Raw genomic sequence first — 17,391 nt, forward strand, 5'->3', positions numbered from 1 at the left:
GCCAGGGATCCCTCTTCCCCTAGCTGCCCAGATCTGACCACAGTATGCCTCTACTCATACTCCCATGCACCCTTATTGCCTTTAGGACAAATGTTAGCCTCTCTCCCAAGCCTACCCTGACTGGACTGTTCAGGACAACCAAAATGTCTTCTTGCTCCTGAGACACAACACTTCATCTTCTGCCTCTGTGTCTTCCTATTGGCTGTTTCTCCGCCCTCCATGTGCCCTCCTTCCCCCCTGCTTTCCCCTTCAGTCCCTCTCTATTGATTTGTGTGTGTGTGTATACACACACACACACACACACACATATATACACACACATATATACACATACACACACACATATATATGCATACATATATATACACACACATATATGCGTGTGTGTATGTGTGTGTGTAATGTCCAGGCTTTTACGTTGCTCTTTGTGTCTCCCGTGTCTAACCTAGTGCTCTGTACACAGATAATAAACACCTGTTGTTGAAGATAGGAACAAACGAGAAATACTGATACTCCATATGTTGGAAGCCCTTCAGTGCAGACGGTGCCGAGCACTACAGCCAGCCAACTAAGAGTGTGGATCAGACGGCCGCAAGACAGGAAGACAGCCAGCCTCCCACATGTGTAATGTCATCCTATGTACCCTTATCACTGAGTCATTTAGCAGTGTCCCGCCAGGGAATGCAGAGCAACCCAAAAAGCTTCATCTCCTGGGCCAGGATGAGACCAAAAAGAAATGAAAGAGCTACTGAAGTAGGGAGCGAAAAATAGAAGCTTCAATTGTCACAAAATCCAGAAATTATACCCAATAACAAAACAGATGACAACAAGACTGATGCGGATGCCTCCAACAACTCTGGAAAGGAGCTTGACATACCTGGACTGTAATTCGGAAAAACCCTTCTTTGAGTTTGATGCCATGAATTCATACTAAGTTGGCAAAAGAACTTTTAAAAAATCTGATATCTGCTATAACAAAATCTGAGAGTAAGTATAAACTCATTTCAGAACCTGTCCCCAACAGTCTATGTGGACTCTGAAGAGTGGCTGCCCTAACTACAAAGGGATCTGGAGGATAGGGACACGCATGGCAGAGAAGTGGACAGTCCCTGTCCTACCTTCATCTCTCATAACCTCCTCCTCCTCCTTTCATCTGGCCACCCACTAATGCTCCACTTCCAAGCCCACCACTCAGAGATTCCTTACATGATCAAAGTCTGCTGTTCTTCTAACAGTAACCTCTGATCCCTCCCACCTCCCAGTTCTTTCCTGAACCATCCCCACTCACTAGCTCCACTCTCTTCTCTTTCCTATCTTGACTCTTGGTGAAGCAGCCCTTTCTGCCCTGCCTCACCCCCAGACCAGCCCCTTGTCACAATGATCTTCCACACTTCTGTCTTGTGGCTCCTGGCTTCCTTCAAGTCCCAGTTTAAACTCCATTTTCTGAAGGAAGCCTTTCCCAGTCTCTACCAATGCTTGTGCTTTCCCTCGTTTGGTTACTTCCTAGTTATCTTCTGTGCTGCTTGCTCCTTTTCTTCCCATCTCCCTCATTCGACGGTGAGCCCTTGAGGGCAGGGACTGTATTTTGACTTTCTTGGTAGTCTCAGCAAATATTAACAAGTATTGATTGATGGATTGGTAGGGGGAGATTTCCCAAGAGGTCTTACACTGTGGGTATCTGCTCCAAGGTGAGTTGTAATTTCCTTCAAGGACCTAGAACACAGAAGGGAGACAGGGAGCTGGCATAGTGGCCAAGAAAGAGCAGAATGGGGAAATATCAGGCAATAAAGGGTGGGGGTAGGTTATGTCTGTGGGAGGAACAAGCACTATAATTATCTATTATGGTCAGGACAGGCTGGAAACCATCTTCCCATCTTTTGGCTGATCACACGGCCACTGCGGCTGTTCCCACTGAGCCATGGCCCAGAGTCTGGAGAAGACTGAACTACGTGTCATCACGGAAAGTAAAATACATTGGAAATACAAATTGGATCCAATATGAAACACAAAGTTTATGTACTTTTAACATAACAAATAAATACAACAAACAGTTCCAGCAAAGGAATTACAAAGTATAGCTTCTCTGGAAAACTGGAAAGTAATGGAGACAGATAAGATCCATAATTATTGGCGCAAATGCCTCATTGGAGCACATAAATTACTTAGAAAAGCATTTTACTACCTTCCTAAGGGATAAAAGCCTGATCTTATCTTTCTTAATAGAAAGCATTACAAATATAGTACCAAGAGATGAAAGTCCATCCAAAAAAGATGGAGTGGTCCCTGTAAATAGAGGCCAACTGTGAGTTCATGGATGTCATACAAAGCATATATAGAGTGTAATGCTAAAATAAAATCTATCAATATTTACTAGAGAAAAACATATTAGAGGAGCAAGAGGGACATGCTGAGAAGTCACTTTAATAACTCTTGAATGAGCTGCCTCCCAGCACTCTAGCATCTACTCCTTCTTTACTCCACGGCTGTCGATTCAATACCATACTCCTGACTTATTCATGTCACACAAATACAGTGAGACTGACAGAGTATCTGATGCCAAGATGGAAAACTCTTCTCTATTTAAGAAGTGCCACCAAGAGTAAAGTCAAGAATAACTGACGTAAAAATGTGCCATCATTTTGGGAACCAGTTTAAACCTGCTCTGAGTTCTGTTTAGCCTTAGGTCTATTACTATGTCTTCTAAATAGAACCAAGTATGGCATCCAATTAAAGAGATGAATCAAAATATTGCATTAATTACAGGAATGATATCAAGATACATGGCTCCACCAAACATCACATTAAAAAGTTGTTTCATCTTGTGGAATGTTACTCCTATTAAATAAAAATGTCATTTGGACTAGGCAAATGCAAAATTGTTAACATACATCAAGCTGAAATAGAGACTTAAAACTCTGAGCTTGAATTGGAAGGTCAAATTGAACCAAAAGAAGAAAGCAATACTTAAAAATACTATAAAAAAAAACAAAACTGTGGCTGAATACATTAAGAAACTTACTGGCATCCTGAAATCAAAGTTCAATTGGAAGAATATATTTAAAACAAGCAACAACTATGCAATACCAGTCTTACTGCAAACTTTGACATCTGTAATGTAACAGATTTGAAAGGTATCCTTAAAAATCCTGTATAATAACTAAACAAAAAAAACCATAAACTTCTTAGAAGACAAGATACAAAAATCAAAAACTTGCAAATTTACTTTTGAATAAACAGACGTTACTGAGCAATCAATCTAACTAAATGTCTACGTGTGCCAGGCACTATGTTAGATTCTGGGGATATAAGTACAAAGAATGAAACAATCCCTACAACAAATTTGCATTTCAATGCAAGGAGTGAGGACAAGATGTACGTATAAAAATATATACAACATGAAGTTAATGAATACATACGTATTTAAAACATATTATTCAAGGTGTCCCAAACATCTTTGTGCATTTTAGGCTTTAATGACTTAAATGTATATTTTACATATAAATTACAAATGTGCTAATTTTATGTAATTATGCATTATTCATATTATAAATGTGTGTATACGTATATATATGCATATATACATATATAGAGTAGCTAAGTACAAAGTAGTATGGGAAGTGTTGGGGGGGAGTCGGGAAAGGTGTCCTGTAGAACACAGTATCTGAGCTGACCTTTAAGGAAGAGAGGGACTCTGTGTGCTCTGGATGCATTCCAGCGATGTGGGATAGCCAGCACAAAGGTACCGAGAGGGAAAATGGAGTTTTGTAAAGGAGAAACAGAGAAGACAAGTTTGGCTGTATTGCAAAGAGGGAGAGAAAAAGGAATGTCCGTTGTGGTTAGGAAGGGAGATTGGGGCCAGGTAGTACAGGATTTAAAAAGCTAAACAAAGGCATTTTAATTCTAGAATTGAATGACACTGGAGTTGAGTAGGAAAGTGACACAGAGCTACAACTGAGGGAAATGACTGACAGGAGTGTGCAGAATGGACTGCAGTCCCGAAGAGACTAACAACAGGTTACTGGACAGCTGCTGAGGTCCTGAATGGAAGTGGCAGCAATGTGAGGAGAGAGAAGGGGTGAGAAGCAAGAGGTTTGGCACCTGACTGGACAGACTCGAGGAACCTGATGACCTCTCCCAGAAGAAAAGGAGTTCAGAAGGAAAAGACAATGAGCTTCATTTTAGACATGCTGAGTCTAAGGTATCTATCTCTGGGAAGGCCAGTCTGCAATATCTAATAGGAAGGAAATTGGTGATAGCAGACTGAAGCTCAGGAGAGACAAGGGGACTGAAGACCTACATATGCTCAGTCACCTTTGCATGGAGATGACAGTTAAAGCCATGGGAGCTGATGAGGTTATTGAGGGAGAATGACAGAGCCTGGTTTGGGGGGGGGAGTGTGTCATATGGATGATGATCCAGTAAAGGAAAAACAAAGAAATGAAAGAAACAGGCATTTATAAGCATGTACTGTGTGTGAAGCACTTTACAAATGCCAACTCATTTGATCCTGTCAACAACCCTGGGAGGAAGGTATTATCATTCTCATTTTACAGTTGACAAAACTAAGATAAAGTGACTTGCCCAGGGTTGCACAACTAGGAAGCATCTGAGGCTAGATGTGAACTCAGGGCCTCCTGACTCGAGGTCCAGGACAACATCATCTAAAGCCACAGTGTCACTTCTGAAAATGGGGGAGGGGGAGTTGGGGTCCAAAGGGAAGGAACAATGTCCTAAGAGCCCAGAGCACACAGAATCCTGAAGAAGAGGGGGTCAGCAGAGAGGACGAGAAAGGTGAGCCTGGAGAAGAGACTCAGACTTGGCCAAGACTACGAGTAACTGAAACTTCCAGCTGTTTCACTGGAGAGATGATACCTAAAGCCAGACTGCAAAGGGCTAAAGGGTGAGTGAAGAAGAGGAAGGAGCATCCCTTCCCCGACTTAGTAGTATTTTATTTTTCCCAATTACATGTAAAGATAGTTTTCAACATTCACTCATAAGATTTTGAATTCCAAATGTTTTTCTCTCTCCCCTTCTCTTCTCCCCCCACCCCCCAAGATGGTATGCAATCTGATATAGGCTATACATGTACAATCATATGAAATAGATTTCCACCTTAGTCATGCTGTGAAAGAAGAATCATAACAAAAGGAAAAACCACAAAAGAAAGAAAAACAAAAAAGAGAGAAAAATAGTACATTTCGATCTGCATTCAGACTCCACAGTTCTTTCTCTGGATGTCGACAGCATTTCCATCATGAGTCTTTTCAAATTTGCAGACAAATTTTTCAAGGAGTTTGACTGAGAGAGGGAGGAGGAACATAGGACATAAACTTAAGAGGATAGTGGGATCTAGTGAACCTTAAGGACAGAGGAACCCTGGATGTGCCTGAAAGAGATGGAGGGTGGGAGGACTATGACTGAAATCTAGGAGAAAAGAGTTCGGACGAGACAAGGGGGAAGGAGCTCAAGAGCCAAAGATGGCATAGAGCTGAGATGGCTAAGACCTGGCTAATGTTTGAAAGGAAAGAGAAGGAAAGAGTGAAGGTCTTGAGAAGGGAAAAGAGTGGGTATAAGTGGGATGATGGTATAGGAAGCCATGGTCAGAAGGAGAAACATCAGAGTTTCTAATTAGGGAAGTAGAATACTTGTGGGTGTGGCTGAGGTGGATCACAGGAGGAGGAGCTCAGGAGGCTGAGGACATGGGAAGTGAGGTCATTTGAGGAAATGTCCCTTGGGATGAGGGTTGAATTGGTGAGAAGACGAAGATGGTTAGCCACATGATGAACTCCTTGGGGAAGAAGGGAGAATGTCTAGAGGTTAGTAACTATAGCCTGTTGTATTTGTCCTTCATTCTCGAAAAGGACCATGACATCCAGATGATGACATGACTTGCAGCTGACTTTGATCTGAGTGAGAGAGGGGTGTGCAAGGTCACTAACTTCACCTTCTCCTCTTGAGCCACCTGGGTCCAGTGGCCTGATATTCATCAGGATGACTGGAGATGGCCCAGGATGCAATGGGAGACTCTGACCCTTTCAGCAGTAACTGTAGCTATCAATATCTGGACTGGGTGTATGGACTTCCAAAGAGAAAAGGTCACTTCATGAAGCAGGTAAAGGGAGGGGAGAGTCTGGAAGTGATTACAGGGGCAAGGTCCAAGGCTTCAGCACTGGGCAGGACAGGCTGCATGAAAGAAGGCCCACAAGGCTGGAAGGCAGACACCACTGGGCTTTTCTAATATGATCCAAAGTGGTTCACCTCCAGATGAAGCCTATAAAAGAGCTAAGATCGAAGGGTGAAAATCAAAGGGTTAAGGTTCACTCCCTGGATGACACATGGGTCAGTCAAAAATATAGTGAGAAATAAGTAGTGAAAAAAGGAAGGGGAAATGATGATGACAGAAGGGTTATCCTTAAGGAAGCTGGAATGAGTAACCAATGGAGATTATGCAAGGAAATGGCAGGAACAGTGCCACATGTCATTGGTGATTATAAAAATTTAGCAAATGCTGAATACTTAGCAATATATTACCTGGTGACTAGAATTATACAGCACAAGTCTGACTGACAGACCACAAATTTTCATGCCACAAATAGAAATCTCAAAATAACCCTGCTGACCTCACTTAAGAGATTGTGCCAGAACAGGGGTCACACTAAATGCCCAGACAAAATACTGATTCAGAAAAGTTTAAGAACAACCCTTATAACAGATGTTGCCAGACCAACCCTCCCTCTTCCAGCTACATGGAATGGAATTTTTCCAAATGTAGAGACCAAGCATAGGAGATCAAGATCCCATGCATGGGAACAGCCTTTCTGACATTTATGCTACCAGACTTGTAATGAGGATGAGTGAATATCCTGATACTTTCATTCAACTACAAATTGTAATCACAGTCAGGAAGACATGAAGTATAAGAGAAAAAATTGCAAACCTGTCTCAGGCCAAGTCAGAACCTGAAAAAGATGAGAATAAGAAGATAATGACAGCAACAAACAACAACTGCCTGGACATAGAACTAAACACAGAGCACCAGAATGAACACCCATCGCCTCCAAATTACACGGTATCAAGTCGTCTTCCAATCTACAGGCCTGGCAGAAGAAGTGAAAGCCATGGCAGCATAGTAAGAAGTGCTCGAGGACCATCTTTGTTTCCATGCCACAACTTCCTGGGAGCTACAGCTCCAAAACACTTGAAGTGAGCCAACAGAAACAACAAAATCCATTATTATATACACCTACACAATAGTTTGGTGGATATTTAACATAAAAGAACAGTAGGGTAAGACAGCAACTTGTTCTAGAACTCTGCCTAGAGTTCTACTTGAACTCAATCAAATGTGAAAATGAGAATGAAAAAACTAATAATTACTGACATTTTACAGTCCTCTGAAGTTTGAAGCTTCTACATACATTATCTCATTTGATTGTTACAGCAGTCCTATGAGGTAGGTGTTCCAATTCTCCCCACTTCAAAGATGAGGAAACAGGAGTTCAGAAAGTATTCACCCTCAGCTAAGAGGTATCTGAGGTAAACTTTGATCCCAGGTTTTTTTTAAGTCCAACCCTTTCATCACTTTCCAGTGCTAAGTACAAAATACAAAAGTGAGATACTTTCTGCCTTCAAAAAGCTAACCTATTGGGGAATACACCATAGAGAATGTGCCATGGAAAGGGGTTCCCAACAGATAGTGAGGTTCTCCAAATGTGCCCATTGGCACTTGATATTATGCCAGTCATCAACCATCATTTTTACTAAGTGTTCACCATGTGCCAAGCACAGGGAATACAAAGAAAGGCAAAAAAAGAACCAATGGCCTCTAGACCCAGCACATGACAGGACTGTGTCAATGAGATCTGCTATTATTCACAACCCAAAACATGTCTTTGGTGAAAGATGCCAACTGTCCACATGGTGACATGCTCTGAAAAAGTTAGCACACTCAGCATGTCCCCTGGGATGCAGCTCTGGGTGGGCACTGCACAGCAGGGGTACTTTGGACCTAAAGTGAAGCTGGAAGAAGACTGAACAGTGGGCTGGACTGGGGAAGCTGCTTAGTGCTTCTCACCATCTCAAAACTCCTCTTTTTACCACCAGTCGTTGCTCACTAATGATGTATCTTGAAATCTTGACATGTCAGAGTCTTCAGAGAACCAAGAGTACGGATCATACAAAAGGCAAGGAGAAGTAAGAATGAGCACAAGAAGGCTGCACTATGTTGTCAGTGACAGACTCTAAGCAGAAAAAGGTGTCAGGGATGTCACTAAGGAAATGCATGAGCTCAAAAGGAAATGAATCATCCACACAGAGAGAGCTGAAGCTAACAGCACCGGGACCCAGGAAATGCAAAAAGCACACTGACTTAGGGTGAAACACAGACAAGAAGGACCCAGAAGGAGAAGGCATGTATGGGCTGCAATCCTCACCTCTGGAGGAAAAACTCACACTGGTAAGAGGACTCCTGAGGCAGAGGTGACAGACATGATCCCTAAGAGTTCAGGTCTACCAAAATGAGCCTTCTCTGTTATTCAACAACAGGGTCTTGCAGTTCTCCTGGGGCATGTGAAGGGAAACTGGCTGGCTCAGCAGATGGTGGACTTACCAGATGAAATCTTTGCATTCTCTCCCAAATATATTACAGCGCATCAACAAAAACAGGAACAATTTTGGCCTGAGAAAAACCAATATTTAATGAAGTTGGAAGAGTTAAGTCAGAGAGTAGAAAGTGACCTGGGATATTAAGAGTTAGGAGAAACCTTAGACCATGGAACACTAGAGCCACAAGAGACATTAAAGATATGACGATGAGTGGTATTCCTGCCATTCATATGGTATTTTAAGGTTTGCAAAGCACTATATGTCATTTGATTCCCACCACAACCCTGGGAGATAGGTGCTATTATGATCCCTATGTTCTAGATGAGGAAACTGAGGCCTAGAGATGTCAGGTGATTTGACCAGAACTGAGCAAAGTATCTGAAGTGGAATTTGAACTGAAGTTTTCCTAATTTCCAGTCTAGCTCTCTGCTCACAGTGCATGTTAGCAGTCATTAGTGGGAAAAGAAGGAGCTCTGCAGTCTGGTGCTTTCTCCCTATGTGATCTTGGGCTGGTCATTTAACCTCAGAGGATTACAAATGGAAGAGCTGAAAGAGGGAACTTCAAAGCCCACTGAGCCCGACCTCCCACTTGCTCCAGGTCACAGAGCTGGGCACTGAATCCAGGGTCTCCCTCCACCACAAGACCCACAACATTCTCCCATCATTCAGTGTGGTGCTTCTTCACAGATGGGATAAGGGAGTTGCCTCAGTGGCCTCCAAGGTCCTTCCAACACCAACTGAATTGGATCCTCTGATCTCTCCCACCCTATCCTGCCCCATTTAATCTGTAAGGAAACAGACATGGACAATGTAAGCTGGCCCAGATCACTCAGAGAGCTGGTACCAATGCTGGGACTCAGATCCTACTCTTTTCATTCCTAGGTCTGTTTCCTTTCTTTTACCCTATTATCCACAAAAACCTGAAACAAGATGAAGAATGTAGGAGGCTTTCACAAACGGTAGCCTCCATGCACACATACACGCATGCACAGACACACACATGGTACACAGTATTAACATCTCCTGTGCTCTGACCTGACACTTAAAGCCAGGGAGTTATTTCCAGTAATGTTCCTGACCTGACTTGACACTGTACAAAAGCCAGCAAGAATCACAGAAGATGCTGTCCCGTCAGCTAAGGGTTCTGGGAACAAGCTGTGCGAGCACGCAGAGACTAACAGTGGGTTCACAGGGAAATTTCCCCCTCATCTTTTCGTACCATTCTGGTTTCTTTCTGAGGGAAATTAAATGTAAATACTCTTCTAGCTCCATCCCACTCCTGAAAACACAGCGCATTTCAGAGAGTCTTTTAAAGCACATGCTAGGACGGCCATGGTACACCAGCAATCTGGAAAGCCATGCTCTAGCCACACTGCTGTCTGCTGATGTCAGAGGCCCAAGTGATCATGCATTGATAAAACTGCAGCCAGATGGCGTGGGCTTAGAGACGAGCACAGACTCTCTCTGTAAGAAAACTGGGCAAGGCCACTAACCCTTCTTAAATTTATTCAGGCAGCTTGAGGTGCAGAAGGAGCGAACGGATCCTGTCTCCCAGCAGCCCCTACCCTTCATCCCCACAGCCGGAGGGCTTAATGGGGCTTCGCTCTACATCGCTCCCAGCCTCAGATCCTAGTCAGCTGTCGGCTCTGGGATGCTGCATCAGCACACGGACAGTTCCATATTGCACGTTCCTAATCCCTGCCACATGCAGAGACAGGCACAGCATCCATCCAGCAGCCTGATTACCAGCATGCACCCGTGCGCACTTCAATGCCTAAGTCAAGCCTTAACTCCATCAGTGCCATACAGAGGGATTTCCTCACCATGTAGGAGGAGGAAATGGCCAGGGCTGTTCTAGGGAGGGTTCCAAAGGACTGCATTTCTCTAGGGGAGAGAAAAGTGCATACACATACATTATCTTATATATACATGTATAGTATAGTAATATACACATGCAGATATTTGACAGTAGATAACAGCAAAGCAATGTAGACCTCAGGCAATGGATGAGGAGTACTGGGCATACTTTTTAAGACTCAGAAATGAAAAAAGCCATGCTGAGAACATGTGGGAGGGAGGGAAGATGAGAGAGAAGGAAGTGAGGGAGAGAGAGAGGGGAACCCACAGCTGCTGTTCAAATAAACAATGCGTTTGAAGGAACAAGTCCAGGTGATTGACACAATTAACACACACCCACACACGCATGCATGCATGCACACGCGCACACACACCCACACACACACACCACTTTTGGCTTCGACTGATATAAAAGCCAAGATGTGAATGGCTCTTTTCTATTCCCAGAGTTGAGGTAGGCTGAGGATTAGGAGCTTCCTGCTCAAGAAATGAAAAGAATGATGACGCTCAAATCACAGCTGGCACACCTGGGGGCAGACACCTGCGTGATGTCCCTGAAGATGCTGCCAGGGTTACAAGGTAAAAGGCAAAGAGCAGAGCTCCAGCAGCTGGCAAAGCTGTTCAACAGGGAAGGGGGCCTCCTCGGGGAAAGTCATTCCCCAAGATCCAAAGGTCAGAGAATTTCCAGAGAAATTCTGAAAAGGTCTAGCTCTATCATTTTGAAGAGAGGGTCCTGAGGAGGCCAGAGACTTTCACCCAAGTCACCAGCACGCTAGTGGCAGAGCTGTGCCTATAACTTAGATTTTTGCAGGGCCAGGCCAAAGCTCTTCATATCAATAGTGATCTTTCTGTAGAGCCCAGACTGAAAAGTTTCTGGACAACAGAAGCTGCCAAAAATACATGTATTTATCATAAAGGATGTATTCATATGGTCACCCCAAATGGATTTTTTAATAAAAACTTTTGCAAATTTTGGGAAGCATGCAAAATTCATCTTAATGCAACACATATTTCTACTATATGCCAAGCATTGTGCTAGCCCTAGAGGATACACTATTTTCATGAGAAAGTACATGCAAATAAATCTCAAGAAGAGAGAGTTAATAAGGAAGATCAGGGCAGGCCTTACCAAGGACATACCAACTGAGATACCTGCTGGAGTAAGGTAGAGGCAGATAAGAGGGCCTTCCAAAATGGGGGAACACTTTTACAAAAGCACTGAGGTGGAAAAAAGAGTGTAGGGTATGGAGGAGTTGGCCTGCTTTCTTGAGAGGTTTTCCTCCTTTGACATGCTCTAAGCATGGTACATATATTTTGAGGCTCAGTTTCCTCATTTGTATCATGAAGATAACAACGTGTGACAAAAGCTCTTAAAACAATAAGGTGTTCAACATGAGTGAACTATTACAACATGGCCTGGCCCCTTCTACGTGAAGCACTCCTGACCTAATAAACTCAACTCTCAGTGGGTGGATCTGAGTTCAAATACTAATCTTGACACCTGTGTGATTTTGGCCAAGTGTTTTCTCTGGGTCTCATTTTCTAAGCAAGAATCAGAAACTCAATAACTTAGGGTTTAATAAACCAAGGAATACCACTTGGAGAAGAGCTTTCTATGCAACAAAAACTGCTAGGAAAACTGGAAAACAGTTTGGAAAAAATATTAGATCAGTATCTTATATCACGTATCATAATAAATTCCAAACGGATGCTTTATTTCAATAGAAAAGATCACACCATAAAAAGGGGCGGTGAAGAGAAAGAAGCATCTTCCACAACTATTTCTGGGGGGGAATTCTTAACCAGACAAGGTAGAAAGGAGATCACAAGGGATGGAATACATAATAGCAAAGTTCATGCACAAATTCAGTACAGCTCAGATGAGAAGTGAAACTGTCAACTGAGAAAAAAACCACATCAAAAATCTCTGCTAAGGCTCCAATACCTAAAATACAGAAGAAATTAACACAAATATATAAAGCCAAGAGCCATTCCAAGATTAATAAGTGGTTAAAGGATATGAACAAACAGTTCTCAATACAAGAATTACAAATGGTTAATAATATGACATGAAAGCTTGCTGCAAATCATGAACGAAAGGTGAAATTCAAATGAAAACAACTAGAAGACTTAGCAAACTGGTAAAGGTAACTAAAGAACTGAAATGGTTAATGCTGGGAGGGTTGTGGAAAGAGGTCCTTATACTTTTTGACTCAAAGATCCCCTGGAAGCCAAAGACAAAAATAAAGTTTTCATATATACAAAAATAACTGTAACAGTACTTTCGTGGTAGCAAAGAACTGGACACAAAATAGATGCTGGATGAGGCAGAGAAGTACAGGAGCCGTGGTCAAATGGTGCTTCTGTCACTTAGTACCCGTGATACCTCGAATTTCAGTTCTCTCCTTTATAGAGCAAGGAGGATGGACGAGGCGGACTCCAGCGCTGACCTATGACCCTATGATCTGGGGGAGGACTTCTCAAATGCCCTCCCTGCCTGTCTTCAGCTTCTTTTTCTGTGCTGACTCCCCCATCAAATGGGGAACTCCTTGAGGGCAGGGCTGGCTTTTGCCTTTCCTTGTGTGACCACTGTTTAACACATTGCCTGGCACACAGGTAGGTCTTACTAAGTGTTTACAGATGGGCTACAATTGGGAGATAATTAAACAAATGGAAACAACATGAATATGATGGAATATTATGCTATAAGAAATTACAAATTAAGAACTGAAACGTGGGAAGACTAACATGAATTGATAAGAAATAAACAGCCTAGAAAAACAATCTAGGTAATGACTCTACAACAGAAACAGAAAGGAACAGTGCTGGGGAATTCTAATGACCAGAGATGGCCCACTGAAGAGGTGAGGAACTACGCATGCAGTATATATGGCGTACACTGCTGATGCGCTGCTTAATTATGGCCAACTGCATGTTATTCCTTTTTAAGCCTTCTAACCAAGAAGGTTTTCTGGATGGTAGTGGGAAGGATACACTAAAAAAGGAGTGATTTAAAAACAAAAGGCATAAATAAAATTTTGTTAAAATAGAAAAAATGTTTGCTGAATTGAATGCTCTAAACATATGAGACAGTTTTATTTCACCACTGAGTATGGATGGTTCAGAGCCCAACTCAGTTCTGGGGTTTGCTGCAGTCCTCACTACTCCCAGTCACGGGCAGGTGTGCTCTCAGTCTTTGCTCCCTCCTGCTCTGATGCCCAGAGAGCAGAGGGAGAGTGAACTGCCCAGGAGCCCAGAGCCAAGTCATGGCAAAGGCAGCACGCAAGGCTCCTGACTGCACCCACTGTTCTTTTTGCTTACAATAACAGTGCCCTTCCTTCCTCCAACTAAACTATACACACACACACAAAAATATATGGGGTGTGTGTGTGTGTGTGTGTGTGTGTGTGTCTGTCTGTCTGTCTGTCTGTCTGTTCTCTACTTGCTGATTAGAGCCTGTCTTCATGCATATTTTCTATCTGCCTTCTGACCTACCTGGTACACAATTTGCCCAAAGTGGATAGTCAGGAAATGTTGAATGGAATCAAACCGAGGTTTTAGATTTAGAACACTTCGAGTGCCCTGCTCTCAGCCCAGGAGAGGTTACGGTGGGGAAGCGGCCCATCTCCTTCAGCAACAATAGTTGCTGGCCACTGCCACCAGCAGACACGTAGGTGAGAAAGTGCTAGAAGTGGGAGTGCCCCCCAGACCATCAGCCCTATTTTCAGGCTAACTCCCAAAACCATCACCCAAGGAAACAAACTCTTCGGAGAAGGGGCCAGCTGTCCTCACCAGCTATCAGCTGTTACCCCAAAGCAGACAAGTCAGTCCAGAAGAAGCAGCCAGGTACCCTGAAAAAGATGTAGGGGGCAGCATGTGCCAAGCAGATTAACCTTTCCATCACCATCTTTATTCCCATTCCCCTTCAGACTCCAGCCTCTGAACCCCAAGATCATTGGGAATAGCGGTACCTCCCATACCACCAGACCCTGCTTCCTGCCTAGCCCTCATAGCCATCATCCGGGAAAGCAACTCCTGTGCTGAAGTGGCCAGGTATCCCTACCAACTGCCAACCAACTGCCACTCTCAAGGCAGACAAGTCAATTGAAGCACCAGGACCCCTTGAGGGAAGAGGCAGGAGAGGGAAGGTTCCAGGCAGCTCAAACCACCACCAAGTACCATCTCAACCACTCTCTCTCCTCAAGAGCATTTAGGGTAGCAGTGACCCTCAAACAACTAGACCTGCTTCCTGCCCAGGCCCTGAAGGCATCGTAAAGGGAAGAAGGCTCACCTTCTTCACCACCAGCAGCAACAACGGTTTACCAATTGCTACCAGCACCTTCTAGTTCTGCTTCCAGTCCCCACAGCCATCATTAAGGGAAGCAATCCCTATGGAGAAGAAACAAGCCATCCCTACCAACTTCCAGCTGACTGCCACACCAAAGACAGGCAAGCCAGCGTAGGTGAAGTAGCCCGGCACTGTGAGGAAGATGCAGGAGGCAGCAAGTACTGCACAGGTCAAATCACCACTACCTTGACCACCAGCACGCCCCCTTAGACTCTTATGCAGAAAGCTCAAGACACTGAACTCCAGAGCCTTTCAAATAGCCATGGATGGAGCCTGGGCCTGCTCCATCAGGTGCTGCAGCCATAGCTACTGAAGACCCAAGACAAAAGGTTGTTTTTTTTTGTTTTTTTGACAAGTCCTTGGCTTTGTCAAATGATTCAAAGCAGAAATGAATATGATCTTATCAGTGGAAATGATGCTATACAAGAGGCGAGCCCATCTGCTTTGTTGCTGCTGCACCCTAAGGACCAGGGGATCTTTCTCTATGCCTTGTAACTGAAGCTTCCCATAGGGATTCTCTTCCCTCTCCCTCCCCTTCCCTGTTAAAAGAGCTTCTTGGGAGCATGGACCATCTTATTTATAGCCCTACCACTTAGCAAAGTGCTTTGCGTGTGGTAGCTGCTTAATAAATGTTTTTTTGTTCATTCATTTATTCCTCCATTCATGGCAGAGACCTCAGCAAAGAACCTGATGGAACTGATGTAGTTCAATTAAAAAGTGCCAAGAGGTATGAGCACACAAATTAATTAAATAATTTAGTCTGAGTGTTTTCAAAGTATCTAGAACAGATGCATGTCATCCTAAAGGATTTAAGGGAATGAATAAAAGCCACATCTTTTTCTAAGATGCTTAAAAACTTGAAACTTCTGGATATTATCTTGAGGGATTCTATGCATAAACCTTAAGGAGATCAAGGATGGAGAGAAAGATCCCACATTTTCCATAATATCCATAGAGACACTCTTGCAAAGAAAAAACCTAGAAATAAAGTGGGTGTCCATCTACTAGGAAAATGACAAGGAACAAATGAAATATTACTATGTCATAAAAACAATCCAATAGGTGAGGAAACTGGACAAACTTGGGAAGACCTGCATGAATGATACCATGTGCTTGGCCTTCCTGAACTCTGGGCAGCACTGAGCCCTGCTGTCCACCCTGACTGCCCTGAGTCCTCTCGACCCTGCTCTGGAATGCTTTTCCTGCTGCCTGTTGAACGATTCCTTCTCCATCTGCTCTGCAGAATCACCATCCATGAATGGAAGGAGCCCAGGGCAAGTAATAAACATTTACTGATTGACTAAGGGATCATAAAGGACAAAAACACTAAGAAGAATCAAAACAGAGAATAGGGCAATGATCAATGAGCCCAAGGACTGAGAATAAGACAGTATGTCCTCCTTAAGAAGGAGAGGAGAGGACCATGGGTGCACAGGGAGGTGGTCAGTGCTGCTGTGAGCAATATCACAGGCTGTTGTCTTTGACTATACTTTTTTGACAAGAAAGGGTCCTCGTGCGGGTGCAGGTTATAGGAAAGGGGCACCTATGTAAAAAAATAAAGCACTTTTTTGTTAATGTACAATAATGTACGCCTTTCCATAATGCCAATAAGCCAGAGTCATGTTGTTCTCAAATATCAAGAAGGCTGGCACAAGAGGACGGCTAGAGAGCTTGGCCTATGCAGCACCAAGGAATGAGGGGCAATGCCCATGTCTTACATGATAAAAACCTAGGCCAAAGTTCTGATTCCTCATTTAACAGGTGTGTGACCTTACAAAGTCAGCTCATACCATCTAAATCTCAGTTGCCTAATTTGTGAAATGGGAATAATGAAACATGCACTACCTACTTAAATCCAGTTCAATTGGACAGACCTAAGTTTTGTGCTGGGCACTGAGGATTCAAGGATGAAAAAGAAATCTCATTCCTAATGCCCTGAGAATCATCAACTCTGGGGAAACGGGTGCTTTTAAAACTATTAAACACTGTGGGAGTGTGACTTGTTGTTCTTCTACTTGTATGATGTTCTCCAGAGGGGAGAATGTAAAGGGATAAGCGGCCGGATTTCTGCTCAAGAAAAGAATGAACAGTGAGAGCCACTTGACAAGGTGGACAGTCTGACAGACTATAAGGTTCTTGTCCTCAGAGATGCTTAAACAGAAGCTTGAGGCTGCTTGGCAGGAGTGATGTTGGTGGGGACTTCTGTACTGGACAGGACTAGGACCATTCCCATTCTTTCCTGTTCTCTGACTTCACCTCCCATTCCTCTAGAGGTTAAGTGGTGTGAGGAGCGAACCAAGTGACGGAGGTGAGGGAGAGGAGAAGAGAGGAGGAAAGGACAGGTGAGAAAGGAGCTGTATTAGAGAAGAGCAGGGAAGGTGGGAGCTTCCCCTGCAAAATGCAACTTCATGATACAAAATACTCTCCCGGAAATATTCTGGAGGGCCGAAGACCCTTCATGACTTACACACTGCTGAGAACATCAGGCATCTTCTCTGGGGTGGCTGGAGCACTGAAGAAACAACAAGCAAGAAGAACTGTTGCCACTCTAAAGTATCATGGACCAGAGTTAACTATTACTT

The 17,391-nt window shown here is 43.6% G+C and overlaps 1 protein-coding gene across 9 annotated transcripts in view; it reads right to left on the reverse strand.

Moving 5' to 3' along the window:
- The window catches only part of OSBP2 (oxysterol binding protein 2), a 293,276-nt gene that overhangs the window by 130,481 nt on the left and 145,404 nt on the right, over positions 1 to 17,391 (reverse strand). Inside the window, exon 2 of one of the 9 annotated variants that reach the window (XM_072599931.1) lies at positions 1,668 to 1,713. The exons of 7 other annotated variants lie outside the window; for them this stretch is intronic. The gene's annotated coding sequence lies outside the window, so the exon portion shown is untranslated. Of the gene's footprint in view, positions 1 to 1,288; positions 1,714 to 17,391 lie in introns of all 9 variants that reach the window. One more of the 9 variants, XM_072599932.1, reaches the window with a different exon arrangement.

The sequence above is a fragment of the Notamacropus eugenii genome, chromosome 4 (assembly GCF_028372415.1).
Source record: "Notamacropus eugenii isolate mMacEug1 chromosome 4, mMacEug1.pri_v2, whole genome shotgun sequence".
Lineage (NCBI taxonomy): Eukaryota > Metazoa > Chordata > Mammalia > Diprotodontia > Macropodidae > Notamacropus > Notamacropus eugenii.